Genomic DNA, 11,536 nt, shown 5'->3' with positions numbered 1-11,536 from the left:
AGCAAAAGCAAACAGTCCATAAAGAGGCCCTGCCACTCTCCCATTTCAATGTAAATGAGTCTGACTCTGTTAGGGGGTTAAAGAACTCTCTAGGGACCTGGCGACTACCACCGCTGGGGTCACACATGCACATCTATGCACACACACACACGGGCAGGGAAAAACACACAGTACACAATTTACAAACACGCACTAAGACACACAAATTGTGAGGCGAGAGGCCCAGATAAAGAGCTCAGAGAGCCTGTCAGAGTGTCAGCTCCCATTAGGCCAAAGGCTGTTGTGTGTGTGTGCAGGCAGGCGTACTGCTTTTTACATTTCGCTCAGCGCGCACACACTCTTTTTCTCACACACACATCCTCTCAGAGCCGCCCCGCCTGGCTGACATGCTGTTTCAGACAAGACACACAAAAGACAACGGAACCCGCCTGAAAAGACAAACATCTCCTACATTTCCTACATCACACACAGCGGCGGGGGGGGGGGGAAGAGAGGAAACAAAACAAGCTTTAAACGTTTTTAGATGAGCAGAAGTGGTGCTGGGGAAAAAATGTGGAAGCTTTCAAGGATTCCCTACATAATTAACCTCTAGCGTGCAAGAAAGGAAGACGCGCGGTGTAAGTTTCCAGTTTCGAGGCATCACGGAGCAGGATTTGTTTGGCGGTGTAAACTGTGAAGTCATGCATTATTGTACAGTAACTGAGTAGGGGGTGGGAGGGAGGGAGGGGGTGGGTGAACACATCAAAGAAAGAGCTGAATGACTTTAAAACTTCGGTGACCTGCACAATTAGTGCAGTGCTCTCTTTAACTGCCTGCGACGAGCTAGTGTGCAGGGCAGGATGGGACTGTTAGGACAAAAACAGAGAGGACAGGAGGGCTGATTGCCTCCTACAGAGCCTCAAGAAACACATTGCAGCCTGAGGAGGAGGAGGAGGAAACAATCTAGAGGAAAAAACTATCTGGAGAAAGAGAAAGATAAAGAAAGGGCATGCGACCAAAGAGCAGAAAAAACTTTTGATCCCACGTTCAGTCTTCCCATGAATAAAGATATACGCACCCACATGTTCTTGTCACACATGCCCTGACTCAGCTAACTCAGGCAGGTGTGTCAGTGTGCTACCGCCTAAAGCTTTGGCATGCTGAGGCAGCAATGTCGTCTCGACCCACATAATCAAAAGTGTCAATCCTAAACAGAATAGCTGGAATTACTTGAAGTCTCCCTAGTCTTTAGATCTTGTCCTTCTTGCCTTCCATCTTTGACTTTTATGTCCTGAGCAGAGGCTGACAGCTGTTGCTAAAAACAGTCATCTGAAAACAGCATATGCTTGATCTAGGGGAACTCCAGCCACCACACAGAGTTCATTCATCCTATACTCACACACGGTATGTCATGCAACTGACGCACAGCTCAGTCTGACTCGCTTGTTTAATCACTCCTTCTTTTTAGGAGCCTAAAAACCACAGACCAGACCCCTTTGGGCAAGAGACCGGTTTGCGAGCAAAGAGTCAGAATCTTTCTCACACACATGCTCAGAGTGCTTATTACTGAATTCACTTTTCACCTACATTTATCCTCCCAGAGTCTAGGGATTGGCAGCGCAACAGTCACGGCCCTACATGCACACACAGGCTCAGACAGACAAGCAGAGAAATAAACACCAAAACAGAAATACGTTACAAAATTACTCCTGATGACGAGTTCACCTGGGCCGAGCAGCACGGGGGCACACCCAAAAGGTTAGGAGAATGTCTAAGAGGCCCAGTTTGGCCCTGCTGCCTCACACTCACACTCAAGTAAAATAGATATTTGAAAGTGCTTCAGAAGGCTGGCACCGACACCAAACAGCCTTCGGTAATAACGCTGGCTAAAGCCCACATAAAGTCTTTAAATATAGCTTTTCAAATTTGGAATTACAGCAAACACTGCCAGTTTACAAGCTGTATCATAAAGTGCTCTTGAACCTATCTAACACGCATAGAAATAGGAGTTTTGTACAAATAAAGTGACAAATATAGTGATCATACTTCCGGATGCTTCCTTAAATAGATGGCAGGGTGACACTCAGCAAAACAAACTGAAAGCTAATTCTCCTAAAACTCTGGACTGTCGCACAATACCTATTCTTTCTGCTGTTTGGCTCCAAACACAAGGACAGACTAAAAAAAAAAAAAAGTCTGTAGCTCAGCTCTGCTCATAACATGGCAACATCTAGTGTTGGGGCAATGCAGCAAGTCAGCAGCTTTTGCCTCTTAGTGAAATGAGAAAGCTCAGGGCACTGGGCAGTGGCCCAGCACCATCCCTGTCTATGAAGTATAGATAATTGTTTTGAGATCTCCTGTAGAGAGGTGCTGTCTCATTTCCATATTCCCATGGCAGTGGGTATGATATAGGAGAACTGATACCATGATGCACTGAAGATGGCAGACGGTATAACAACCCACTGACAGCTACATGCTGGTTAGTGCTTCTCTATCAGGCAAAAAGATTTGAGACTTAGCAGGAGATGAAAAAGAGTGAAATAAAGTAAAAATACAGACAGACAAAAGAAAAAAAAGACAGCAGAGAAACAATGAAACGGAGGGAAGTCCTGAATATAAAGCATGATTGCCTCGGATAAGGTTCATTGCTATGACTTATCATCTGCTGGTATCCATGACTGCAGCTGTAACCTTTGGTAAATGGCTCTACTTAGTCCACGACCCAGCCACTACCCCGATGGGAGATAAAATTAACATCCCACAGCAACAGTGCACTGACACACACACACACAATTTTAGCATAGACTCACACACATTACGTGCAGTATGAAGAGACAACATTCATCAGTCATCATCAGAGCAATATTTACTGCCCCAGTTCTATCGCCTTACTCCGCAAACTGGGAAAATGTGCGATGTAGAACACTGGGATATTATAATTCAAGAAATGGTCCCATTAACAATGCTTGGATGAGAACGAGGGAGGAGGCAGAGATGTGAAGAGCAAGGAGAGACTTGATTTAACTTGAGTTATGGGGACCACAGAGAGGGATTTCATAAGATGGAAAGACTTTATTTAGCATGCAGGATAGCACTTGTGTGTAGCTCCAGGTAGGGCAGAAACACAGAGCTAAGCTACTTCAGTACTCCATCCACCAGGAAAACTGCAGAGGAAGGGTTTTCCCTCTAATGGAAGCCATTAATTATCATATAGCCTTATGCTTTCCAGTCATCACTATCTTAAGTTAAATCCTTTAGGAGCGAGGAATTGTCAAAGATATGGTTTTCTTTCTAAAGACTCTGTCTGTCTGTCTGTGGTGCACTTAAGGGTCTGCACACACTCTGGAGCTGTCGTACAGAACTGACTGATGTTATCAACAGATGAATGGCCATACAGGCCAGAGGTCAAGTCCAGCTCTGTTGTTTTGACTCTGAAACCCTGTGTGCTCACGCTGCTTCCTCTCCTCTAATCCCCACCAGCTGCATGTGTATGTGCATACATGCACTTCTATGTGTGAGACTAATAGAGGGGGGAAATAAGTGTGGACTGTGTGAATGCGCAGTGCTTTGTAAGGCTGCTCAAGCCAGATGACTTAGAAAATGAGTGAGGCTTACTTCATTTAAATTAAATCTACCTGTGGGATGTTATTTTTATTCAATGGCAGTTGGCATCTAGCAGGAGCAGAGAAATCTATCGAAATATTCATTTGGCGCAATAGGGAGGAGAAATCAATCCCATAAAAACAGAGCACTTAATAGAGTTCCATTAAACTGACTCTTAGAGCTTTACAGAAATGGCCACTTCACTGCAGGGAGGGCACTGAGAGGCCACGCTGTTTTCACCAGGCTACAATTTAGACTGAATAAAGTCATGCTCCATTTTCAGCCAGCCCTGACAACTGCTTTTTTTAAATGATACCTGATACCATCACGCCCCCAGTGCCCCCTTACCATCATTCAGCCAGAGACACACTTGAAGAGGGGGTGTGCATGGGAGGAGGAGGAGGAATTGTTGAGGACTGCTGCAGATGAGGGGTGAGACGCCGAGGCTGCAACACCCCTGTCGCGCGCACACCCACGACTGTCTCCAAGTGTTTGTGGAAGTGTGTGTTACATGCCACCTGGCTTGTGACACTCGGAGGGAAAGTCTCAGACTGGCTGTTTTGGTAGTTAGAGCCAAGTGGTGCATCCAGAGCGCCATTGATAGGGTTTTGTTTTTTTTAATGGATGTAGTATATTATGCACAGGTTTATGTATTCTCTTTTTCAAGCCTGAAATGCCATCTTACCTTTCTGGAGGTAAAAAGTGACCATATTTGGATGAGCATGCAAAGCGCTACGCAGCCAGCTAATGCTCATCTTTCACTCTCTTCTTGGATGGGCTATTAGCGCAATTAAGCGCACAGCAATCCATGTAATTTGTCATATAATTGTATTAAAATCCTCCAAAAGGCACCAACACTAGAAACACAGTGAAGAGGTGCATTTTAGTGACTCCAATTAGCTGAGGTGACACCTATCAGACAGCTAGCGGCCTAAATGCACCCACCTGTCACATATCCTGCATAACTTTAAGCCTTAACATAATTTAATTAGATTATTTTAAATTCCCTATGTCCAGTTGTTACAAAAGGAGAGATTAGTCATAAAGTTTGGTTTATAATGGAGCACTGTAACAAAAAATAATTTCCCCCAGGGATCAATAAAGTATTCTGATTCTGATTCTGAAAGATTAGAGTTATTTTTTGCAAAATGCTGTCCAAACGTCTTTGCTGTAAAGTTGGACCTTTTATATGACAGTCTACGGGGATTGGTTATCCCCAATCCCAAGAGGTCTTTCATGATACTGAAGTTTTTGAGGCTTTTACATTAGCTTCCTTTTATCTCATTATTTTAGGTTTTAGTTTTGTTCCACAAATTCCACAAACACAGTAAATGTGTATTTACGACTTATGTCCCCGAGACGAAAAACCACAATAACAATATTCTTGTTCTCATGGCCAGTTTTGTTTTGAGACCTTAACCTTTTTATTTTATCTGTAATATCAGAAATTTTCCTTGGACAACAGTTCTAGTTCCTACAGTCCAATCTGGTTGCACCCCACATTGCCAGTTGAAATGAAATCCATCACTACTTGTGTGCCAGTATCAGCTTTTTCTTTGCTGCAAATACACATATTTACCTGGTGCCAGTGGCATACTGTAATCTTGCTATGCAATCTTTCACTCTAGCTCCAACCTCTAAGTGCTCTAATTAACCCACAGACTAATCAATTTTCATTGACACCCCATTGTAGAAATAGTATTCCACATTTTGTAAATTTATTAAAATGACTGTTTAGCCCATTTGGCAGACTTTGCAAGAACTCAGTTTGGCATTTGCAAAACATGAAATGGCATAAAATGCTCACTTATTGAGGAGATTTTACAAAAACAAAAGTCTTATATGGTTTACCGTGCAATCTAATTCCATCTACTAATCTGTCTCTTGATTCCCAGAAGAGATGTAAAATAGAGTGAAGAAGTAGGAGCCAAAGCATGTTGGAGCCGGTCAAACTCCCGAGTGTGGAGGCTGGAAAGTGTTAACCCTGAAGTGTCTGGTTGGAGAAGTGTATGTGTGTGTGTGCGTGTGTCTGCTATTCTATGGGTTTGAGAGGGAAAGATTTCCCTCTTGGTGTGTGTTAATTAGGCTAGAGTTAGTGGGGCCTGCTATAGCTTGTCTGATAGTTGACCTGGAGAGACAGGATTACCTTCTCCAGCTGCTGTCCTCCCTGCTGTCTCTCCTAATGCCACCTTTTTTAAAGGGACAGGTAACGCTCACTTGATCTCCCACTCGTCACAGTTGAGCTATCTGGAAGAGTCAGCATTTATACCCAACATTCGTGCGCACACTGGATATGTGAAGGAGCCATGGTAGCAATGATAAAACAGTAAATGGCACTTATACAGTGGCCAGAGTCCATTGCAAGTGACTGTGTAGCTGCCAAGAGAGAACATGTGGGTGTGAGCATAAACATTTGTTCAGCAATCGCTGAAAGCATCTGCATTCATATAAACAGCTGATGTAAATGTGATAAGAGCTGAAGACGGTCCAGTGAATTCTAGCATACTGGTCCTTCTTGTGTTACCCTCCATTTGCTATTGTGATCCAGGCAAGCCATTCTTGTCATTTCCTCACTAATACATTCTACACTCACACACACAGACACACACACAATGGGTATAAGCGCACTGCCCCCCATAGTCAGGGACACCTGGTCTGGATCTAGACAGTAATGGCATTCCTGTGAGCTGGTAGCTTAATTCCCCAGATTAGCATATACAATCCACCTAAGGGTTAATCAGCATCTAGCATCAAATCCCTCAAGAGCAACCTTTATGTACACCCACACAAGTAGAAACCCATGCATATGAAAAAGGGTTCATAAACATGCATTTTTTTAAAAATCTAATGTGTAAATTAGATGTGTAAATTAACCATAAGCACCACAGGCCCACTAATGGCTTAAATTGCACTAGCAAACGACACCGTGTGTTTGCGCTCCCGGAAAAGTTTTGTTTGCTACCTCTGAGAAGCCGAAAAGATGATACTTGGAGCATTTATGGTGTTTTGCTGACATGAGACATGTGCTCACCCCAGCCTCCAGAGAAAGTCCAGGATAAAAGGCTTTTCCCTTAAATCCCAGATAGCCTTCGAGCTCCAAGAAGGACTTAGCTGGCGACTGACAGCCAGGATGGGAGGAGGGACGGGGTTTTGATGCTGGGGCTTATGGCCTGTGCTCAGGTCGGGTAAGGGGCAGTTAAATATTTATGCCAGCATCTGTAGGTATAAAGCTCCCTTTGGTGAGTTGTCTTTGGCTAGCTGGCTAGAGTACAGGTATATGCCCGCAGGACATTCGCTGTATTATTTTTTTCTATTCTGGGATGTACAGCAGAGAAAGAGTTACCTCAATGTTAGCTTAAAGAGACAATATCACTCTGTGTGTGTGTGTGTGTGTGTGTGTGTGTGTGTGTGTGTGTGTGTGTGTGTGTGTGTGTGTGTGGTGGGCTAAAATGGCACCTCGCAGCTGCCCTCTGTCTGCACATGTGAGCGTCAAATGCTGCATCCGGCAGTAGTCGGAGAATGCGACAGCCATCTCCCAGCATGCCTAGAATCTCCTACACACAGCTGTTCACCGCACAGTCACTACCCCACACAGCACCTGTCTGCATATGTGCCTGCGCACACATGTGTGTGTATGTAAGCATCCCAGTCAGATTAAACACATGATCACCTGTTGGAGCGTGTGAATGGAGCAACCTCCTTGGTTTCTCTTTTTCCGTTCACGCTTCATCTCAACCGACTAAATCCCACTTCTATCCTCTTCCACCTCAAATAAAGTCATACCCTTCCTTCCCGCTGAAAATGTTAACTTCTCCAATACCTCATTAACTTCATTACAGAGAACGTGAGAAGGCCTTGGAACATCGGCATGGTTCACTGCTATGTTTGGAGCATTCATTAACAGAGCTCCAGTGATGGATTTTAACAGAGATGTTAGGGGATCAATGTTGTAATGAAGGGCACAGTGTGTGGGAGGAAGCATTTATTATCATTATCAGAGGTAATAAAACTTTTGCCCCTTAACAATGGGCTTCCACCCACGCCGGATGGATGTGAGTGTTAGGCTCAGGCTACCTTAATTGGTGAAAACATTGTCCTAATGGTGTCAAGGTGGCACTGCATTATAAGCACATCATCATTCATTTCAGACACAAGACAGAAGGAAACTGTGTCATCATCAGCACAAATCTGGGAGCGTTTCATACAGCCCCTATGTGAGTGCTTCAGTAGCCAGGCAAATTAACCATTTAGATGGGAAATGAAATGGGATCAATAAATAATGAGTCAAAAATGTCACGTGTGTCACTCAATCATCTGCTTTTCACACCGATATAGCAGCTTATCAGAAGCTGCAAATTACCCACAGCACCGGCTATGAATATGATTAGCATTCTCATTTTCCCCAAGAAAATTCTAATAAATACAGTTGTATTATATCAGCACTTATTTCACAGCATTTCCCTGTGCAAATGTAGCAATCATCTGGACCGCATCAAAGCCAACCACATATCATAATTTCCTTAAATTTAAAGCAGAAAACACATTGTGACAAAACAGATCTGCTCCAGTATGATCTCGTGAAGTAGCTGAAGTAGCAATATGTGCAAACAGAGCACAGGTCATTTCACTGCAAATTACTAATATATGTTTCAATCCTATCCTCTGCCGGTGCATTAAACTGTTGGCAATAAAACGTGCCGCCTTCCTTTGACCTTTGATGAACAGGTGAACATTCTATAAAAGCAGCCGACGAGGTAAATTTTATGGCATTATCATGAATTTGACAGTCCGTGACACACAGCTCATCTGAAGAGCGGTACTTATATGAGTTGGACTCTGCTGGTTACAAAGCAGTCATGGACTATATGTCAGAGTTGCCTGCGTACTTCAATTTCTGCTCGCTCTTTATTCATTAAATTGCAAAAGAAAAGTTGGTGATTTAGAGCTACACAACTATCTGTTCACATATTTAGTAATGCTGCTGTTGCACTGTGTGAAGATTATCAAGTAGGTGAATATTGGACATTAGAGCCAGAAAAACAGGTTACTCGTGATTTTTATCAACGGTAAACAATATAAATGTTCCCAGCAAACATGGTTGAAACCCCAACATCAATCTTCCCACTCAAAAGTGACGCTAAAAACTGAACCGTGAACAGACGGTTTACGGGGTCAACGAGGTTAACTCAGACTCTCTCTTACAAAGAGAGAAAGAAGGAATTTTGTTTTGTTGCTTTGTTTCAAACACTGTCTGGTATTTACATGGTCGTGAACAGACGTCCACACAACATCGTCTTTCTCCGCGTTCACAACTTAGTGATATCAGAACCTGTTTCTTAAAAAAACCCCAAAAAAACCCCACAGATATTTATGATTTCTCCATCTAACACGTTTGATTTCTTGCATGAACTCACTGGACTTTGTCAAATATCACCTCTCTGTCATGATGTTAGCATCATAAGTGATAATACAGCTTAAGCCACCACTGAGGTGTTTTATTATTATTCTTTTCAGCAAGAAATGTTTTAAAAATGTTTATTTATGTTCAGTGTAGCTGGTAATGAGACAGCAGCATTTCTATAACACAAACTTTCGCTTGCTAGAAAGTCCAACAAGGATGTGAAGGCAGTGTTGTAGACACACCTTGAACCCACAACCTAACATCCCCTGGTCAACTTTCATTTTTGAACTCGTTTTCAACCATGACTAGACATCGAGAAAAGACCGTCAACTCTGAATTCAGGAATTTTAATCAAATAAACATCAGCACAACAGCATCAGAAAACTCCTGTTTGCTTGTTTCCCTGAATGAGTCATGTTCACTTTCCATAGTCGCTCAAAATTTAAAACTGGCCGCTCACACCCGACCTGCCACGCCCTGCAATTTGAGAACCAGGGCTCTAACAGCTCCTGCACACTTGGCACAGTTTTTTCACCCTCTCTTTACAGTACGTGATACATTCTCCCTCATTTGTGCTGCCATTTGGGGATGGTAAATGATGCATGTCTCTAAAACAGATCACAACAAGAAGTCACATTACCTCACCATCGCATATGCTGACCTTAAATTTAAATCAGAAATAGTCAACTAAAAAAAATGTAACTTTAAAAAATTGATTTTCAAAATTCTGTCACTTGAAGCAAATACAGAAGAGAGAATCTTTCGTGTGCATTTTTTATGTTCTAATATGCCATTTGGTGTTTACTCTAATCCAAAATGCTGAGCACCAGAGTGACTGAACAGATTTTTTGACATGGGTGGCCTTGGTGGAGCTCACTGAGTTGGGGAGATTTAGGGGGGAAAAAAGTCTGAATGTAGATTGGGGGACAAGAAGCTCCTCAACAGGACTGCGCTGTCAGGTGACAAATGGTGCCCCGGGCCAGTCGAGTGCCAAGAATGGCCTCTTAATCAATCAGAGGTCAGCGTGCAGGCTGAGTCCAGACTGCCTCCACCCCGAGTGGCAGCCATCTGATGGAACACTTAATGCCAAGCCAAGAAGCACACGGCTTTTTCTTCTGGTCAGAATCACTGTTGCTGCCATGCTCATCACTTCAGAAAACATGAGAGCTCAGTGCAGAGACATCTTTGTCCTTCAGTTTAGGTTTATTATTACAACAGAAGAAAGTTGAAATAGTTGAATTAAAGATTCAATCCTTAAACTTTCATTGTGTACCTATTATTTTAAACATGTCACATTCATGTTCTAATTTTTTATTTTGAAGGTCCTGGAGAACAATCGCATGTTGCTTTAAAAGATTGGCCTCAGCTCCTGCTTAACCCTGCGGCCTCTATCCTTGTCACATTGCCATCTGTACCAGTGTTTCAGGCAGTAAATAAGGGCATGGAGGGTAGTGCACCTCTCTTGTAGCCCCAGCCTAAGGCCAGGGGTGCACATTCTCCTCTGCACCCTGAGGCCCACCCACCAACACTCCCTGAGGCTGACCTACACACTGCAAGGTCCCCAAGGGAACATGTCTAAATTTAAGAGGAAGGCAGGCCTTCTGTCTTCTGTCCACCCCACCCACGTCCTACACATATTACTACTCTCTCCTGCCATCCATCTCTCCATCTTCCATCAAACAGACCATTCATCTGACCATTCCCACTATCAATCCAACCCAAACATACTCACAAAATTTAAAGATCTTTGTCATTCACCCATCTGCTCCACTTTCATTGCTGATGGTGTCATTGTCCTTCCATTAAATCATTCATTCTCCAGTGGCTCAAAGATGGGAATTGTCTCATCCAAAACAATAGTAAGAGCCAAGATTTAGCAGGCCAATCAAAGTTTTAATGCTCCTTTTTCTAATTCAGATGGAAAGAGTCATACAGCCTGCAAGAATTTTTTTAAAATCTGACTGCGTTGGTGAAAATTAATCTGAATTTGCAGAAAATATTAAAGAAACTATGAGAAAAAGCTGACTGTGATGGCTAACAGTCTCGCATCAAAAGCCATCGAATTCTCCTGAAATGGTGTCACATAGCCATTACACTATCAATAAAACTGCCAATTCACAGGAAAAAGGACCAATCAATAGGCCCACCAATCACCACACACCGACAAATCCATATATCTATTCATCCACCATGACACTCAAGACCTGCATCTGGCAACCCTTAGACACATTGATCAATCCATCTTGTGCCTCTCTCACGTAGAACCTCGTGCTGATTCAGTCCCCACAGGACATGGGGACTGCTAACAGAAGTAACCCAGAGCAGAAATTGAGGCGTGAGAGACAAGAAGAAGGGGAATGAAAGTCATGTAAATAACAAATGTGTTTCAGCTGAAATAACACTGATTAGATTGGGCAAAAACTGCAGAACGCCTGAAGACAAAAAAGGAAAGGAAAAAAAATTCCATGGAATCAAGGTCCCAATACTGAGGAACAATATTTCTACAGAAACAGGTAGAGCGAGTGAGAGACAAGCACGGACAAAGACGCACAA

The sequence above is a fragment of the Pundamilia nyererei genome, unplaced genomic scaffold, assembly GCF_000239375.1.
Source record: "Pundamilia nyererei isolate P.nyererei 1_Seehausen unplaced genomic scaffold, PunNye1.0 scaffold00184, whole genome shotgun sequence".
NCBI lineage: Eukaryota > Metazoa > Chordata > Actinopteri > Cichliformes > Cichlidae > Pundamilia > Pundamilia nyererei.
The sequence above is the reverse complement of the archived record's forward strand: the minus strand, read 5'-3'. Positions refer to the sequence as shown.